Here is an 8843-nt window from a genome sequence, read left to right on the forward strand (position 1 = left end):
TCATCATCAGTTGGTGAGATTGTTTCCTCTTCCTCTTCTTCTTCTTGCTCTGAATCTGCATTAGATATGACATTTGGTGGCTTTGATTCATTTCTCTTATAAGTCCTAAAGGGTCTTTTGGTTGAGGTTTCGGCTACCTGTTTCTTTATTTCAACCATTTCATTTGATAAAGTTTTTAGGACTTTTTGTAAACCCTCCATGTCGTATGGGTCTTTTGGGGTTTTCTTTCTTGAGTCCTCTTTGAAAGAGACTTTTTTGGCTTTTCTGTCTTCCAGAGCAGCCTTCTTCTCTAGAGCATTGATACGTTTCTCCACAGCAAGTTCTTCTTTCATGTTTTCGGCCAAGGTAGGTTTCCCAACCCTATCTACAAAAATGGCTATATTGGCAGGTAGGGCGGTGATATACCATTCGCTTCGAATTTGTTCACTTGGTTTGGAGGCTATAGGGATTTTATTCAGGAGTTTATTGAAGCGGGAATTAAATTCCTTAATTGGTTCCCTATGCTCTATTCTCATATTGGAGAGATCGTTTATTAGGGTAGCCAAAGACCTATCATCTCCATATTTGGTAAGAAACTGCTCTTGGCAAGTGTTCCAACTGGTAATGGAACCAGAGGGTAAAGAAAAATACCAGGATCTTGCTGATCCTTGCAAGGTGTAAGGGAAGAGTCTAACAACAACATCTTGTTCTGTTACTCCTTTCAAGTTGACTGCCAACATGAAATTATTAATGTGTTCCTCAGCCTGGGTCCCATCATCTGGATTAAATTTGGATAGCCATTTTTCCGGAGCATCTGGTAGTGGATGCAATGTTGCAGGCATATTGACTGCACCAGGTCTGTTCCATGGATCTGCCATTATAATAGCAGTAGTGGTTGATACAACCGCTGGAATTCCAGATGTCTGGGAAGGAAACAAATTTGAGGAGTGAGCAGGTTGGGATGTTGTAGTACCTAATCCCTGGTGAACAGTGATATGTAATGGGGGAGTGGACAGTTGAATTTGCAGAGAGGAAGATGCAATGGAGGATGTGGATGAAAGCTCTTCACTATCAGATCCTTCAGTATATTTCTTCGCCTTTTTCCTTTTGGGTAAAGGGAACTCAGTGGGTTCAATACCGAGCTTTTCGCTCTGAAGTTTGGTGAGAGGGTGAGGTAAATTGAACTGCGAAGTCGCACTGATTTGTGATATCTCAGATTTCTGTGGTGAAATCGAGAAGCTCTGAAGTTTGTGGATAAGAGACTGGACTTCAGGCGATTCAAGACTTAATTGTTTTGGAGTATGATGGGTTTGAGCAGTGGTAGTTGATTCCTCTTCTTCTTGTTTGGATACTGGAGAACCAGTATGCAAATGGGAAGTTCGAGGGGATATGGAGGGAGAATTACTCTTAGAATGGGTTATAAATTTTGGTTTATGTGCCATTCACAGTCTGGCCCTCCTTCTAGTGCCAAAAATGTTGATGCCTCAAAAATCGCTGCAACAACATTGGGGATAACCACCCGGTCCGGACCTTAGTACAACTCCTTTTCCGTTTGGAATAGTGGCTCCGACTGAGGATAATGGGACCAGTTTCCCAAAAGTGGATAAACGGGATGAATGGATGATTTATTAACTAAGATAATAATGGGTGAATAACTAAATCTATTAACAAGAATACAAGAACTATGACCTATCCCGGGAACCTATTGAGCTTAAAAGTGTAGCGCTTGATGGTCTGTGTCTATAGACAGGCATATAGATGACTCCATCTAACAGACATGGATATTATTTCATTCAAGATTACTGTGCCTAAATAGTTAAGCAAAGCGATTAAAGCGATATTACTACACTCATCATTTATATCATCGACACATACATGATTAAAAGAAAAGCATACCATAAAACATCCAATAGTGGAAGGAATATAGAGCTGCTGTTAAAGCACATGCATATAATCAATAATAGAAAGGAAAATCAAATAACAATTCACATGAAAGGAATGAATTCAGACATAGATAGAAATACCATATGAGCTGCTTTGACACTCCCAATATCAATCGCTACTTGTAATTCTTCCTTCAACGCAGAAACATTTTTCATACAAAGACAATAGTGCACAATTGCATAAAAAGCTTCCTTATCGAATTAAGAACAACTGGTCCAGTTTCATAAAAGAATATGACTGAAGCACAATAGTGTAACTTCAGCCTTTAAGTCAGGTACAAAACTTTACGACCCTTTCCAAAACAATGAAAGGGTCTATAAATACTTAATTAATCTACCTATCTATAAAACATAAATCCTACTTAATTGGTATCAATAAATTTTGATCCTATTTTCCTCAGCGATCTGGCAATCGGCGGCATGATTCATCAAGTAGGCTGCTTGCCTTTAAATCTGAGCTGACTTATCGCAAGCATTGGCTCTACTTCAGGTGGTTTGTTGAGGCGCGAGCTGAGCTGGGCGGCATAGGTGGCATCCTAAATATCGGGAATAATATACCTGATTTCATCTGTTAGGCACTTGAGGGCGGCTCTCTGTGTGTGCGGCTTTACCAGGAAGAACCAACATGTGTCCCAAGTTAAACTGTTAATCCCAGCGATTAACCTCCCCTTTTCTTCCAGATCTGGATAACATGATTGCTCCAACATTTTCATTGTTGTCAACTTTCCTGGTGTGCATTGGGAAATCATGTTTGATAAGTAGAGAGTGTTATTGACCAATTCAACTAAATTGCTAGAAGTTGATTTACATCTTGAAACCGCCCTCTCTGCTTTCATTAACTGGGACTGCCATTCAGTGAAGAGTATATCTTTGTGTGATTCTAAGATCCTGGGTAAATTGGTCGCTTGTCCTTCGTCAAAATCTTTCCAGTCAAGAAATGCTGCTATCGTTTCCTCAGCTTGATCCAATTCAGTCCTGGCCTTGTCTATTTGCTTACTTATAGATGCCGTTAATTCACATAGTGGCTCTGCCTGGGCTATTTGTTGACACAGAAGCTTAATTTGGGATATTAATGCAGTATTTATTTGTAATGCTTCTGCTCTAAATTCAGCCACTTGTGGAACGCCCTTTGTTTTCTCGAGCTGTGATGATAATTGAGCAATTTGCTCATCTTTTGTTTTCATCATTTGCTCGTTTGCTGCCTTCAATTGTGCCAATGCCTCTGATAATTCTTTCTGTTTCTGGATTGCGCTTTGGTCAATCCTTTGTTTTTCTGCCTGCAATTGTTGTGTTAGTTGACTATTCACTTGCTGCTGTGTCAACAATTGTTGCGTTGCTTGCTCCGCTTTCTGCTTTGCTTCAGTTAATTGTGCCTGTAATGAGAAAATCTCCTGATCCTTTGTTTTCAGTAAAAGGCTTACCTCCGATGCCTTGTCTATTGTCGCTGCCGAATAAGCTCCTGCATACTGTGACAGTTTTGTCAGGTCATCGGAGGGGTCAAATTCCTCCTTCCAAACTACATTTCCCGTAACAGTTTGTTCTGGGAAAAGGGAAGGGTTATCAGTCCTTCTTCTTTTCCTTTGTCGTTTAACCACCGCTTTATGCCTTGGGCTGTAGAAAACATCCAGGGGAGGAATATCTTCTACCTGCAGAGTGATTTGGTCGGAGGGGTCCTTTGGTATTACCTCTACCTCTTTAGAAATGGGTGGGCCGCTGGTTCCACTTAGAACCTGTGGTGAAGTGATATCCTGTGTATCTGTTACCTTTGAAGTGTCTGTGTCCTTTGAACATTCCAAACCACTGATAATGGAATCAAATTGCTTCCATTCCTAGAGCAATTTAGGGTCAATATGAGTATCTATATTGACATCAATGGTGGTTTGTTTTTCCATTTCACCTTGGGTCTCCTTCCGCACTTTTTCCTGCTCTCTCTTCTGCCTTTCCTCTTGTTCTTTCCTCTGCTTTTCCTCTTGTTCTTTCCTCTGCTTTTCCTATCTCTCTCTTCTCTGCTTTTCCTCTTGTTCTTTCTTCCGATTTTCCTCCTGTGGCTTCTCTTGTTCTTTCGTTATAACTGGAGGTTCATTTGACTGTTGCCGATCAGGCTCGCTTGACGATGTCGCTGGGGTTGTTGCTAATAAATCTAGAGGCAGAGTTTGCAACCTCTGTTCTCTAAGTTTATTAAATTCAGTCAACCCTTCATCATTATATTTCACTTTGGTGAATGCTTTAACCTGATTTATTGTCTCAGCTGAAGAGAACAGGTCGTCAAAAATATCTTCTTTATGATCAAATTTTGTCAATTTGGCCTGTTCTAGTGCAGTATAGGCAACTTTGTTTGGATCAAACTGCCTATTTGGGAGAGTCGCCAGAGTTAATGATTTAATCTTCGTGGCTTCCTTTTCTGCATGTTTGAGATCATGCAGAGTATAGACACCACATCTCAAGGGAAAAGAGGGCCAGCCCTGCTTCTTATTCTTCTTGAGAGTCTGTGTAACACTCTCAGCCATAATCTGGTAAGAGATTTCTCTTGCCAATAGTTTATCTGGTATGTATAAAGGGAGAACATGAGGATCGGCTTGGCTACCGAAAACTCTTACATAAGTGAAGTTCTCCTCCCCGAACCATCTTCCTATTGAGGTTAAGTCAATTCCGGCTTGATAAGAAATCTTGGGAGCAGGTTTATCAAAAATAGAATAATGAACAGGTAACATAAAACCATTGCAGACTTGGTACAAATGGTGCTTATAAGAGGACTTCCATAATTTCTGATGGTATATGTGAATAGGCATGGGGTCTTGTGGCTTCCACCTCTAGCCGAGCACAGGAAATTCAGAATTAAAACACAAGGTATCTAAGATATAGGCACTGTAATAGAATGGGGGAATTATCCTTTCAGAAACGCGGGTCTTACTCCTAAATTCAAGAAGAGCTGAGGCTAGTTTATCTGAGAGAATAGTGGCCCAATCCATAATTACACTGTTGCATGCTGCTTCCATTAGGGGAACCATTTCTATGGTAAAATTAGTAGAGTCATGCAATCCCCACAATCTACACATCATTATTCCAGCATAGCAATAAGGAGAGGCTAGGGAATCAACTGAGTACTTACCAGAAGACTCATGTTTGTGCTTTGCCGGATTTTGTCTCCAATCCCGGATGGGTTCGGATTCAACTTCATTTTCGTTTGCGAATTTCTCCAGGAATGCCTTATTATATATCTTCTCTGGCTCAGGCAAATGATACATTTGCCTTAGATCATCCACCCTGAATGACCCGAAAATTCGCCTATCTCTGGTGCTGAAGGTTCTATCCAGGATTAGGATTTCTTCAATTGCCCACCGCACTACATCAGTATATGGGAGAATTTGTTCCCTAGTTGCTATCTGGTGAAGGAAAGAGTCAGCTAAATCCTTAAGAGTACCCTCAGATTTCCGAGTTAAATCCACAGTGGCTTGTACTATTGTTGCTTCTGGTTCTTCGGCTTCAATCAGGTTGTAGGTGCCTTGCCAAGTAGTTCTGACGAGACCTAAACATGTAGTATCAGATATCAATCCCTTCTTTTTGTCAGCAACAGCTTGTCCTGCAGCTGGCGCAGTGGAAGCGCCTGTGGTCTTGTTGGATTTCTTCCCCATTTTGCCTGAGCTTTCTCCTTTGGATGAATTCTGCACAGAGGCGAAAATACACGTAACACAGAGAGATGACAATGAAAATCCAATATGGGAAAGATATATCGATCAAAGCATGCTAAGAGATTAACTCTAAAAAATGGCCGCGGATACGATCCATGGGAAGATCTTACAAGTACATTAAATGGCCGTTTACAACCTGCCAATCCTTAAATGCCCATTATACCATTAACTGGCTGAATGATTCCTTTAAGCGTGCTTAGAGATGTTTTGGTGGTTGTGCGCAGGTGAATCATTGTTCGACAGATCAAGCTTTAAGTATGAATTGATCAATATATCCCTCCACTTTAACAGCTTTTTTTTGAAATCCACGCTATATCATAATCGGGCGTCGGGAACACTTAAACCTTATGTTGACAATTTTGAAACCCCGATCGCCGATAGCGATATCGCATCGCATCGGGAGAATTGGTATTATATAAACATATGGATAGCATACCACCGATCGCCGATAGCGAAATCGCATCGCATCGGGGTGAATGGGAATTACAATATGCATAGATAGTGTATCACCGATTGCCGATTGTGATATCGCATCGCATCGGGGGTATGATTTTGGGGCGCTCTTTAAAATGTGCATAGAGTATTGCCGATTGCCGATTGCGATATCGCATCGCATCGGGGGTGAAAGGCTTGGGGTGCTTTAAGACTGCGTATAGAGTATCGCCGATAGCCGATAGCGATATCGCATCGGCGGAAGCCGATATGTCACTTATTTGTGTTCTCTATGTCATTGCGATATGCGATCTTGCGATCGCTTTGTCGCAATGATAAAAGATTGTTTTATTTGATCGAAATGGGTTTTTCAAAAGGTTTTTATATAATGTTTTCATTTGGTTATCGGACCTTCTTGACCAATACAATATTGATACCAATTAACTTATAAAGGGACCCATTTCATATGATAATTTTGTAAATAGAGATGATATGAAATGGGGGGGGGTGTTGTTGTAGAGCACAACACCTACCTAACAACCTTTCACTGCATCATGTCTTGCTTTGTTAAGTACAGAATATTTAGTGTTTTCTTGCAAAATGACAGCATGTTCATCAGATCTTGTTGCATTCCCCTCATATGTTGTTTCTCCAAACTTGGGCTACCTGCAGGTTAAGCAACTCCCTCAACAAATTTCCCAATTATGGAGGGCAACCAACCTTCCCTCCAAAAATTGCGTAGTTCTGTCTAGCAGCCTGCTGGGCTCCAAAATTGAGAAAATTTGTCAGTCAAGCTTCATCCAAAAAATTGTGCAAATCCTCTAAACAGGACTCCTCAGCCCAGATTTTATGCAATCCTAGGGAGAAGTCAGCTACTCTGCCCATAAATTACGCAAATATTTTGGGTAGCTAGCCCAGATCCCTTCCAGAAATACACATTTTCTCCCAAAAGTTGGTCAGGCTATTGCATGTGCAGTAGGGTTGATCAGTTCCACCCAGGACCAAGGAAAATTGACTTGCGTGCATGGCTTACTTCTTCCCAGAATAGGAAAAGGAAACATGCAAAGGCATCCCTTGATTTAGGGAGCTATTTCTAGCTACTGGAAGTTACATGCAAAGATCGTTTTAGAATCTTTCCTCCAAGTGTCGCTTTTTCCTAGATTTGTGGCTTACCCATCATGAGACTAAACTTATTTATTTGATAATTCAGAGCTCACTTCTTCACAATGATCTGGGAGCTCTAACATCCCACAGCACATCGAGGACTCTTTGACACATCCAGCTCAGCTATTCACAGGTAAGTCATCTCAACTTGTCTTTTGCAGCATTTCTATCACTTTTTGTGTTTTCACTTGTGTGAGTGCTAATTTCTTGATTTATTTGAACACTTCATGTCATTTACAAGCATACTAGCTTGTACTAGAACCATTTTAGTTTTTGTTAGCATCTCACTATTGTTGCATGCATGAAACTGTTTTGCACGAACACTCAATGACTCAGTGGTTTGCTTCACCCACATGGATGTTGTTCCATTTTCTAAACCTTTCATTCGTTGTTTGCATGCATGATATTTTGCTTCTACTTACACTCAGTATCGCCATGCATTCACTTTCATATTTTCTTTTAGTTGCCTGACAGTGGGTCTTAACAGGCTTGGCCTAGACTCTACCTCATGAATACAAAATTGCACAATATTGAGAGGGAAGGCTCTGTCTTCCCCTTAGGAAATTCACACTTCTACCTAGTGACTATCCTCTAGGATTTCTCTGTGTAATTTTGATGGATAGTGACTGCTGGCCCAAAAAATTGTGCAATGCAGTCTGTGAGCCTACACTCATTGCCAGCTGAAATTATGCATTACAAAATTCCAACAGTCAATTTTCATCCTCGATTATGCATTGCACAATTCCAGAAGGTAGTCATGCCTCCCAGATAGACTAGACCTTCTTTCGCGCAAGTTTGGAAGCCAGTCTCCTAGCCTCCTAGAAGAAATTGCAAAATCCTTGCCAGTTATTCCTAGGTATGTGTTATGTCATTCCCCAAATTTTCTTTGGTTTTCCCTGACAGATTTCTTGCCATGCATGTCACTTTGTCCCCAAATCTATTAGGTCTTGATATGCCTCTTATAATTTTAGGATCAGTGGCCTCCAACAGAGCAGGATCAAAGGACACTAACGAAAGTGCAACTCAAACGACAATTGAGCAAGTGTCTGCAAGTCTACCGATCTATGAAGATACCAAATTGATTGTAGATAAGGACACCACAATGTGATGGAAAGAGGTCAATTATGCATTTGTAGGCACATTTTGGGAAGACCTCGAGGGTCGCTAGGTGTATGTCAACATCCACAACTCAGACTTGTATTAGATTTCATGTAGATACCATGCGTTCCCATGTGTGAACATGATACACTAGATCATCTTGCACACTAATCCAGAGATGATAACTTTGAGGAGTGTTAGTGGGATGAATATTGTAACCTTCAGGGCATAGGATTATGATGAGTTGTATTAGATTTCAGAGCCCATGGCCATCATGGAGACTCCCTTCATCTTAGCCAGTGGTAATTCTAACTCCAGAGACATTTTGAAGAACTGGGTATAGGAGATGACTAGATTGAGGATGACACCCAACCAGATCTACAAGATGAAGATGTGGTGGAAGGAGTATCAACACTTGGTCATCTTTCCATGTCAGTTGTATGGCCAAGAAAGCATGAAAACCTTCCCACAAATTTGGGTGATCATGTTGGACCAACTAGCTAGAGGGGGTATACAATGTAACTGGTATGTCATGTTG

Source organism: Pinus tabuliformis, chromosome 2_2, assembly GCF_031772625.1.
Source record: "Pinus tabuliformis cultivar Carrire ecotype Pingquan chromosome 2_2, CPIR1, whole genome shotgun sequence".
Classification (NCBI taxonomy): Eukaryota; Viridiplantae; Streptophyta; class Pinopsida; order Pinales; family Pinaceae; genus Pinus; species Pinus tabuliformis.